Raw genomic sequence first — 12047 nt, 5'->3', positions numbered from 1 at the left:
TTTTGTTAACATGCAGATGGAGGGAAATTGGGATTCATCACATCTGGAGTGTTCACCTCTCTTCCCTCCTGCCCCCATGTGTACTTCAAAAACATCTCACCAGTGACTCTGCTGGGTAGTCAGGCACCATTGAAAGCCACTGCTATATAAATGCTTTTCCTTTCAGATCACCAGTGTATTATTCTGTTCTCATGCTGTTGATAAAGACATACATGAGACTGGGCAATTTACAAGAGAAAGAGGTTTAATGGACTTACAGTTCCACGTGGCAGAGACCTCACAATTATGGCAGAAGGCAAGGAAGAGCAAGTCACATCTTACATGGATGGCAGCAGGCAAAGAGAGAGCTTGCACAGAGAAACTCCCGTTTCTAAAACCATCAGATCTCATGAGACCCATTCACTATCACGAGAACAGCACGGGGAAGACCCGTCCCCATGATTCAGTCCTCTCCCACTGGGTCCCTCCCACAACACGTGGGAATTATGGGAGTGACAAGATGAGATTTGGGTGGGGACACAGAGTCAAACCATATCAACCAGGGAAATAAACAACTTCTAATAATAATAACAATGATAATTGTTAACATATATTGAGCACACACATGCAACTTCTGAGCATTGGCTCATTTAATTCTCATACCAATCCTATGAACTAAATATTGATATTATTCTCATTTTATAAACTTATCCAACATCACATAGGAATAAGTGGTAGAATAAGAGTGAGAGCTCAAATCCACAAAGCTCTAAAGGCCTTCTTCCCCAAAGCAGAATCCAAACTTTTTTGTTTGTTTGTTTGTTTGTTTGTTTGTTTGTTTGTTTGTTTTTGAGACAGAGTCCCACTCTGTTGCCCAGGCTGGAATGCAGTGGCATGATCTCGGCTCACTGCAAGCTCCGCCTCCCGGGTTCACTCCATTCTCCTGCCTCAGCCACCCGAGTAGCTGGGACTACAGGCACCCGCCACGTCGCCGGGCAGGTTTTTGTATTTTTTAGTAGAGATAGGGTTTCACCGTGTTAGCCAGGATGGTCTTGATCTCCTGACCTCGTGATCCGCCCGTCTAGGCCTCCCAAAGTGCTGGGATTACAGGCTTGAGCCACCGCACCCGGCCCCAAACTCTTTACTTTAAACTGAATTTCTTTGTTTCCAATTAAAACACAGCCACAGCCACTGGAGGTATTACACTATGGAACTTGCCTGTTCTCCTCAGGAGGAACTGACTGCATGCTACCAATCTTACTGGTTCTGAGTGAGTGCCCAAGAAGAACATGCTTCCCAGCCTCCCTGGAAGATAGGCTGGGTCTCCAGGACTGAGTTCCAGCCAGTGGAACATGGGTCCCTTCCAGGCCTTGCAGAAGACATCTCACAGACTGTCCATACAAGCATGGCTCCCTCTGCATCCAGGAAGGCTGTGTGCTTAAGGTGGCAGCAAGACAGGTTAGAAGGGACCTGGATTTCTGAGCCTTCTTTTAGGGGAGAGCTTCCCAGAAAAACTACCCAACCTACAGCAAACTATTACAGGAGGGTGGAATAACTCTTGATTGTGAAAAGTCACTAAGATTTGGAGGTTGATCTTTTAGCAGCTAGGGTTCCGTATTCTGACAAATATACTCTCCCATAGTAATAACATGGAAATACTCATGAATGGCTTACAGTTCCATTTTTCAAATTCCACAAAAATATTCCAAATCTCATCATCACCAAGAAGTCTGAATTCAGCAACCACTGAGCCAAGACTCTCTTAGTTAACTAACCAAAACAAACAACGATACAACAACTCACCTGCAACACATCCAAGGACCTTCACCCCCTCCCCCACAAGAAACTCTTTTTTTTTCTGGAGTACTTCTAAGACAATCACTTTATTCATGTCATCCCATCTTACCCGACTATTTGGTGCTGTATCTTAGAAAATCATTTTAGAAAATCTTCCTTTTAAAAGCCTTCTGAAACCACAGCATGTGTGAGTGGGTGAAGCGTGCCAGTTTATTCCAACTGCTCACAGGATACAGAGGTTGAAGATGCCATTCCAGTTCATCAATTACAACCCATATGAGGCTGTTTTAATCAGTGCTTCAAGATGCACCTGGAAACAATTAACTCTCGTAGGTAACAATAGCAAGAACAGAGAAAGTATTCCTGTGCTGTTGCAAATGGCACCTTCATTTTACAGCATCTGAGATTCTCAGGCGTCTCGCAAGAGTGAGGCCCTATAGCATATTCCAAAAGGAAATGATGATTACTTTGGTCTTTGCATGTGAGTGATCATTGTACAAAACGGATTACCACTGCATGGTGGTCAGTGGGACTTGAGTTCATACTGGATGATGGCTTAGGATATTACGTAAACACAGTCTAAATTTGTCATAGAGATGTTCATCCACTTAACATATTTTTAAAGAAAGTTTGGCAAAATGCAGGGCTGGGATGTGACAGTTCTGTGACAGATCTCTCAAATAGAAAAGATAACAGTGGGGACTCTACATCACTGATGGTACAAAAATTAGTAACGGGCTGAGCAATCTGAAGACGCAATTCTGGGTTTAACGTTCTCATCTTTTCAAGTTATTAAGTGAATACTGAGATTTATATATTTTTGTCTTATAATAGGGTACACAGAGACAGAAAGAGAAAACTTTTTTGATAAGAATGTTTGAAAACTAAGAATGGCATTTCAACCTGGATATATTGTAGATGCAGCGGTATGTGGGGAAAGAGAGGGAGTATACATTTGCACACAATGCTCTGCCCCAGTGATGCATCGCTCAGGAGCTTTGAAAACTAGGGTGTAGATTTGCTATATATACAGACTTCCCTTATTGAAAAGATGCTCCTTTCGTTAAAGCAATGTTTCCCAAAAAGGCGGTCCAAAGATACCCTGAAAGAGAGTAACCTGGGATATTATACACAAATCAGATTCCTCAGCCTAATCTTCAGTCAAATGAATCAGAATGTCTGGGGCCTTCGCATCCAGGATGTGAACAATCAGCATGTGACTCAGAATCACCAGCAGTGAGAGATCAAGTGGGAGAAATAGAAGGCATCAAAGGCAGAAAGAGTTTTTCTGCACACGAACCCAGAGAAGTCAACCCCCCCACGGCAGTGATATTTTTTCAAAATTAAGATTTTAAAGATCAGAATAAATAAGAATTAATTGTGTCTATATAAAAGAGATCAGATGAAAGGGTAGTGTGAGAAAATCATTCTGCATCCAATAGAGATACATTTGAGGTCTAACTTTTTATTCTACTAAATAGAAATAAAGATCATAAGATGTATAAGGTAATAAGGAGATAGACAGGTATTACAATGCCCACTGTGCTTAGCAACTAGCTTAAGAAAATGCCTTTTGTTCTTCATTTTCTATTCCTCTCTACTTTTAGCTTTCTTCTGTTTTTAAAAACGAAGACTCCATAGCAGTCAAAGGGGAAATGTTTTGAAGCAGCTATTAGAAAGACAACTTTTCTCCCTCAAACAGCCAGCACAATCCATCCTTCGCGTATCAGAACTTCTCAGTGGGAGGTTAAATTCTGAAAGTGGTTTGGTGAGGATTTCCTGCTACACCTTTCAGTGTATCATCTGTTTCCCAATGCACTGCATCCACGGTGCTGCATCCAGTCCCTCCGCCATTGCTAGAGCCTCTGCAAGTACGACTGGAAATAGATAAAGCTTGAGCAACCAAAACCACATTTTCAAAAGAAACAGATGAGATGGCCATACTTTTTAGACAACAGGGAAGTTTCAGTACATTTGAATACCAATGAAGGTATGAGAGCAAGACAGAAACTCACAAATGAAAATACTGCATGAACCTTGGTTATCTGTTTGTGAAACAGATTTCAGCTGCTCAACACAATCCATGATGACAAATGTTGCAATGCCTAATTGTCGCCATGGCATTCTAAGGCATAGTTTGAGAGAAACATACAAAAAAACTTAGTACAGAAATCAGAATATAGTACCCTTACAAAGAAAGTGATCCCACCATCCAGCTGTGAGCCCATGAGGGCAGGCACATTCCTGAAATTCTCATGAAATTCTCCAGTGCCTCACGCACTCCCTAACTCTTGTAGGTATGCATCAACACCTAAATAAATTAATTCATTTTGAAAAGATCAAAAATTAAAAATCACTATAAATAAGATGGGCTTTCCCAAAACTATCAGAAGAAATTCCAAGGTACAGCCTATCCTTGCACTGAGTCTTACCAAGTTACTTCCTAAGTATCTTTTAAAACCTTCTACCTTGCCCCACCTCTGCCACCCTCACCTTAATCTCAACCACCATCAGCTCTTTCCTAGACAACTACAAGGTCCTTTCAAAGCATCTCTACTCATTGACAAGCTCGCCTTCAATCTTCTGTTCATATTTCAACCACACTCATCTTTTTCAACTGCAAATCAGATCTTGTCACATCCACACTCACACACCGCCCCCCACACATGCACACAAGCCAGGTTAAACCATTTCAATGATTCTCCTTGCCCTTAGAATAAAGACAAAAACTCTTAGTATGGCTACCAAGATCTGCATGGTCTGGCTGCTATCTGCTCCTACATGGTCACCTTGCAGCAGGCTCCAGCCACGTCGATCTGCTCTCCAGCCCTCTAAGACCCCCAAACAACCTCTGCCACGGGGCTTTGCTACTGGTCGTGCCCTCCACTGGAATCCTTCTGCCCCTCCCCACTTCCTGTGCCTTTCTTTCTTTTTGCAATTACAAATCTTTAAGATCTCGGTTCACGTGCGCCTTCTTTAAGGAGCCTCTGTCAGCATCTGTGTCTAGACAACTTTCCCTACTGTTTACTCTTAAGTCACCTTAAACCTCTCCCTGGCAGCTCTCAGGAAATTCTTTATTTCCTGTTCATTTGTGTGATTATTTGACTAAAGTCTATCTTCTTTGCTACATTGAACACCCTCTGAGGGCAAGGATTGTGTCTTTAATTTTTACTCACAACTATATCCATCATCTAGTACAGTGCTTGGCGTTATAGTTGGTTCTTAAGAAATATTTCTTAGATCCATGAATCAATTCGGGGACTGATGATTTAAAGCTATCCCATGTATCTGTTGGTTCCATATGCCTAGCCCAAGGTTTTTTGGGGGCATTATTGTTTTCTTTTTAACATCATGGAAGCTTCCTTTTTTGTCAAATGATGCACATTTAAATAATTTAACCAAGTTGCTAATGACATACAGAAAGTCAGATTCAGACTTTTATTGGAACCAGAAGTCCAAAGTATTCCCAAGCAAAGGGACCTGAGTAAGGAATTTCTAATAACGACATCCCCACAACGTTTTGGGGTCCTTAGAAAGCTTCTTGGGTATTGAAGCTAAAGCAACTGGCTCCATAATGGTTACAATAGAATCTGATTTCATAACGTTCAGGAAACAAGGTATTAAATTGCAGGTCAATAACAGGATAATATCAGTGGAGATACTTGGTATCTGCATGGGACTTAAATAAGAAAATTCAATACTGAGACCCAGCTCACAAGCAGAATGCTCACTGATTGAGTCTAACCCCTACAATGAGCTATACCAAGCGTAGGCAGAAAATTTTGAAAGGGCTGGGCATGATGGCTCATGCCTGTGATCTCAGCATTTGGGGAGGCCAAGGCAAAAGGATCACCTGAAGCCAGGACCAGTTTGAGCAACAAAGTGAGACCCACATCTCTATAAAAAATAAATAAAATAAATAAAACTTAAAAAAACAAGTTTCCAAAGACTTTTTTCTCTTTATTATTTTTTTTTTAAATGAAATGATCTTTCTTAGTCTCATGAACCTAGGTACATGATATTCAGCAGAATATTTGGATCCATTAAAGAGTAGCTCAGCAGGTTTTTTTAACTTCTAAAAATCTACCAAAATATTATTATTTAATAAATATTTAACAAGTAACAAAAATTAACATATGTAGATTGAGAGACAAAGAGAACTGGGGAGTTTACTCTATACAAAAACATTGTAAGATTGACAAATTTGTGTTACTGTGTTCACAATTATGCACATGAAAACTCTAAGGCTCAGTCACACAGCTGCTAAGTGGCCCCAAAAAATTCAAATCTATCTCAAAAATCCCATGACACCACCATCCCCACAGCCCCATTAAAAAGAGAAAATTGTGCTGATCAGTTTTTGCAACATGGTATATTAAATATTTTAGTTGCAATCTAAAATATACTAAAGTGATCAATTTCTACCACCCATGTTTTTTCACTTAAGATATTTTCCATAAATTTTTTCTAAAAGAAAGTCTTAAGCAGATTTTAGAATTGTATTTCACACTGAGACAAAGGATAAAATATCTTCTGAGTTCCAGGCACGTTCCTTGCGATTTCACTCACACAGAGGTCTGCTCTTAATTTTTTTTTTCTCTTTCATTCAAAAAGCAATTCCACTACCAACCTGAGGTTAGCTACATTAATCTAATGTCAACTCCATTATTGTTAATTATTTTATGGTGGCTATATTTTAAGAGAAGGGGTACAAAGATCCCTCATGTCATTTGATAGCCCACCAAGAATTATATTGAAATAACTACATTGATTTCCAGATCTCAGCAAGCAACTAGGACATAATTAAACTTTTATCTCTGCAAATTTTGCTGTCTTTTTTTTTTTTTTAAACCTGGTTACCTATTGTTCAGCAGACTAATCTTATTGTGCTTCTCAGGTGGGCCTAAAATTTCATTCAATGCTCAAGAAATAAATTAAAATATAAGACATATAATATCTGGACATTTCTCAAATAAGAATTTCCATTGGCATATTTTCTGTGGGTTCATTTTTTTTCCTATTTCTTATTTGACTTTAATAAAGCTATACTCTATTGAAGTTAAATAAAAGCATTCCTCTGAGCACTTGGAGTTAAATTAAAATAGCTATAAGTCTGAAGAAGCAGCCATTTAAAGATTCTACTTGACCTACCTTAGAAGAGATAACCTGTAGCTATAGAGAAAGCAGGCTCTACTGGGACCCGTGCCATGCAACTCGCTTCAAGCTCCTGGGCTCTTCCCTCCCATGCACATCTGTCACCTCACCTTGCTCCCACCTCACCCCTCGCTATAGGCCTTAACCTTGATGAGAAGGAAACTTTCTCCAGACTTCTGGAAATTTTTACTTCCATCTTCTTTTTAAAAAAAACTAGCAAGTGAAGGAGCAGTATGATGAAGTAGGAAGGGGGAAAGAAAGGCTGAAAATAAACTTGAATTCATGTTCTCATTAATTACCTATGTCATGCCGGGCAAACCCTTTTGTGCTCTCCATGCCTTAATTTCCTCATCTAAAGATGTAAGGAGCTAGATTAGATCCAGGGCTGGGACTAGGGTGGAGTGACTAAGGGCTTCACCTATGGTGTCAAATTTACAAGGGTACCCAAAATCAAAATTTATGTTAAAAAAAAAAAAAATCTATGATGGACAAAATATCAAAATTTTAAATAGGGACAGTCTCAGGATAACTGATTTTCCTTTGGTCTCAGCACAACTCTGTTATGAACTCCGATTCAGATTCATCTCCCTCTAATACCCTGTGACACACAGGCTCTAGTCTCAGCTAATAGCACCTTGGAGGTAGCACTACCCCATGTCTCCCTAAACCCTGCAAAGTGAGGTCCAGCCCGGCACAGCCCCATAGGGATACTTTCATGGCATCCTGTAAGAATGACTGATGCGCTCCTTCCTTTTAACTCTCTCGCTGTCTTCCCAGGGAGACAATGACTTCATACTGCTGCATATCAGAGATTCTGTGGACAATCAAGATTAAAATCACAATCTCATTTCTGTAAGAGCTCTGGGAGGGCACACATTTCCAGCAAGCTGCCCCATGCCATTCTGGACCCTGACTTGCATTGACTTGATTAAACTGAAGCAGCAGACTGAAGCCTGCGCAGGGGACACATTCAAAGATTTTCTGAGGCTGTCTTCTCCCTGTGCCAGGATATTCCTATCCCTTTCCTCCTTTCACTCCCATCAGGTCATCTGGGGAATGCCCTGCTTACTGCTTTTGGGAAGGGGTAGCACAGCATAGAAGGAGGATGACCACAAAGGTAAATGTTGATTTTCAAAGCCAAAGATCAAAGTTCCTCCTTTTATTCCTGAGAACTCAGGAGAAATAAAATACCAGAGTAGGGACAACTGTGAGGTGACTCAAAGCAAGTAAGGGACCTCATAGAGATCCTCTGAGCCCCAAGGTGGTGCAAAAAAGTGGTAGCGGACCTTAGAATGTCCTGAGGCTAGCAAGGGAGGGTGGCACGTTTTCCACGCTGCTCTAGGTATAAGAGATCTCAGAATTGGACAAGTTGAATTATTTGAAAAGATAGAGAGAGCCACATCTCTCAAACAGCCAAGTTAGCAGCCCCCTGTGATGGTTAATACTGAGTGTCAACTTGATCGGATTGAAGGATGCAAAGTATTGATTTTGGATGTGTCTGCAAGGGTGTTGCCAAAGGAGATTAACATTTAAATCAGTGGGCTGGGAAAGGCAGACCCACCCTTAGTCTGGGTGGGCACCATCTAATCAGCTGCCAGCACAGCCAGAATATAAAGTAGGCAGAAAAATGTGAAAAGGCTAGACTGGCCTAGCCTCCCAGCCTACATCTTTCTCCCATGCTGGATGCTTCCTGCCCTCAAACATCAGACTTCAAGTTCTTCAGCTTTGGGACTCGGACAGGCTTCCTTTCTCCTCAGCTTGTAGATGACCTATTGTGGGATCTTATTATCTGGGATCCCAGATCAAAGTAAGGGAGTTTAATACTCCTTAATAAACTCGTGTTTAGATAGATAGATAGATAGATAGATAGATAGATAGATAGATAGATATAGATAGATAGATAGATCTATAGATATACAGATATATAGATATCTATGTAGATATACAGATATATAGATATAGATATCTAATTAGTTCTGCCCGTCTAGAGAACCCTGACTAATATACCCACACTCTGTTTCTTCCTCGGGTGCTCTCCCTTAAGAACCTTGTCTACATAGCACAGTGCGACATAGGAGTCCAGGATTATCTGGTCAAAGTGTATGAGGCAGTCTGGATGTGGACAAAGCCCTACAAGGCCCATCGGGAGTGCTGAGGCCCTATCAAGCCTTGTCTCACATCTAGGCCAATGCGCCTTCACTATTCTCCTACAGAGGCAACATTCATAAATCTGAAGATGTAACCTTTTTTTCAGAAACTATAGTTACTTAGATAATCTGATCTGCTCCCTCTATTGCTCCAGTATAGCTCATGCCCTGTGATTTATAAGGACTTCAATGTTCTTCTTTCATATTTAAAAACCCTTATGCAAATCATGCCAGCAGCATAGCCAATGAAAGTTTTTTGCATTAATGCTTCATATTATTCACATACAAAAATTCCATTTAAATCTCATTAAGCTTGGGACATAAATCCAAACAAACTAGAAAATGCCCTGTTGAGGTAGAAAAGTGACATATGTCTTCCAATCCCCTGACAGAACAATGAGGAATGAAAAAAATGTTAAGGTACTACCCATTTGGGACAGAATACCAATGGACACATATGTTACTTTTCTGCCTTTAACTATTCACAGCCTTCCTGCTTTTATCTCAATAGCATTTAAATGAAGTATTTGTCAGCAACTATTTCTGGTAATGTGACGTATGTGATTCAGGGAGGCTGTGAGCCGAGTTTCTGGAAACATAGCAGTATCCTGGGAAAATCATAAAAGGTCTGTCTGCTAACGGCATTTTTTTTATTTCCCTCTAGGCATTTCTTGGGGTACGCGATATAATTTATCTGTCATGTACTATTAACAATATACTTTTCAGGGACTTAAAGATTAGTGGGGCCCCTGGGCTGCACTGAACGTCCTTCACATTGGCATGCCTCATCTCTAATCCAGCTTTTCCTTTAAAACAATTATTATATCAGAGGGTTACACGAGCTTTACAACAGCACCCTACACTCCTTATGACCATTGCTAATTGCCAATGAGTCGAAATTTTAATTCTATAATGTGTTTAGCTTAGCAATTTGGTGAGCTGGGGAGAAGCAGCTTTGGCCTTTGGCAACTGCAAATCTGAGTTTATCTCCCCTCTCAATGTGAACACGCACAAGTTCAGGCGGTACTCTGAGTGACAGCATTACAATATCATAATCATTTACTGAGTGTCTGCAAAGAAAGAAATGAATTTTGGGAAAGCATTCAGTAGCTGCAGGACTCCCTCAGAAGGCTTAATAAAAGTATCTTAAAAAGTATGAAAGCCCTTGCTGTTTCAAAGTAAAATGAAGTAGCTAGCCTATGTGGACAGCCCTCCAGCCACTCTCATTGAGCCTTCAGGGACTCCACCAGAAAAGGAGACATGTTTTTCTCCAGGCTCCAGAGGCTCAGGTCTGTTGTCTGTGGCTGTCAGGAGTAAAATGCATGCACGGGACCCCATCTCCATTCATTCTAGAGAAAGACAATGAAAGAGACACAGGGAGAGAAAGGGAGAGAATGACTAGAAAGGCTGTTTGGTCAAAGACACAAGTCTCACACACCCATTGCCTGAAAGGCATTTACTCTCTCTCACCTAATCTCAACTCAAGCAAGGCTTCCCCGGGCACCCTTCCATACTCTCCCCGCCACAACTGAGGTGGAGCCCTCCTGGGGCACATCGCTGGAGCAGTGTGCAATGTCGCTTCACCGCACTTCTCAGTTTGTCATTATGAAGGAGGAGCAGTGAGGTGGGTAGGAACATGACGTCTGCAGCCACCCTGCTAGGGTTTGGATCTCTACTCTGCCATGTGCTGCCTGATCCTGGGCAAGGAACTTACCCTTTGGCACCACACTTCCTGCATCAGTAAAATGTGAGTTATGCATAGAAGATACATTGTTACAAATGCCTAGCCCATAGGATTCAGTAAGTGTTACATGTTATCATTATGATTTTATATATACAATTATGCCTCTTTCCCAGTAGACTAAGAGCCAGTGAAGTTAGGGACTCTGTTTTGCTCACCTGGAACCTAGCACAGGGCTTGGCCGAATCGATACTGATGGATATATAGATACCGGTGATCTGAAAGCATTCTTGTAATTATTAAGCAAGCATAATTTCAGAGGTATCCACATGATGTTTTTTTCATTTAAAAAATGTTATTGAGATATAATTGATATAAAAACTGCACATATTTAAAACGTACAATTTGATAAACTTTGATATATGTATACATCCACAAAATCATCACCACACTAAGAGAGTGAACCCTTTATAATCCCTTCTTCTAGCACCCCCACCCCACCCCAGGCAACCACTGATTAGCTTCCTATCACAATGGATTGGTTCCTATTATCTAGAATTTTATATAAGTGGACTCGTGCAGTACATAATCATTTTTGTCTGGCTTCTTTCATTCAGGCTATTTATTTTGAGCTTCATTCATTCTATGAGGTGCAGCAATATTTTCTTTCTTTCTACCTCGAGTGGCATTATGTTGTATGGATATACTATAGTTTGTTTATTTGTTTATCTGTTGATAGACGTTTGTGCTGTTTCTAGGATTTGGCTATTATTTAACAAGACTGCTAAGAACATTCATGGACGTGCCTTTGTATGGATATAAGTTTTCTTTTCTCTTGGGTAAATACTTAGTAGTGGAATGATTGGACCATATAACAGATCCAAGTTTAATTTTTAAAAAAACTACCACACTGCTTTCCAAAGTGATTGTAACATCTTACATTCCACCTAGCAGTATAGGAGATCTCCAGTTCCTCCACATCTTTGGTAATACTAGATGTAGTCAGTCCATTTAATTTTTCATTCTAACAGGTATGAAGCAGTATCTTACTGTGGCTTTTCTTTGCATTTCTCTAGTGACTAATTGATGTTGAACATCTTTTCCATGTGCTTGTCATCTATATATCTTGTTTGAAAAATTGTTCCTATCTTCAGCCAATTGTTTAAATGAGTTGTTTATTTTCTTACTGTCAAGTTTTGAGAATTCTTTATGTAGTCTGCTTAGAGGTTCTTTATCAGGTATGTGTTTTGCAAATATTTGCTCCCAGTCTGTGGATTCTCTTTTCATAC

This window comes from Theropithecus gelada, chromosome 4 (genome assembly GCF_003255815.1).
Source record: "Theropithecus gelada isolate Dixy chromosome 4, Tgel_1.0, whole genome shotgun sequence".
Taxonomy (NCBI): Eukaryota; Metazoa; Chordata; class Mammalia; order Primates; family Cercopithecidae; genus Theropithecus; species Theropithecus gelada.
The sequence above is the reverse complement of the archived record's forward strand: the minus strand, read 5'-3'. Positions refer to the sequence as shown.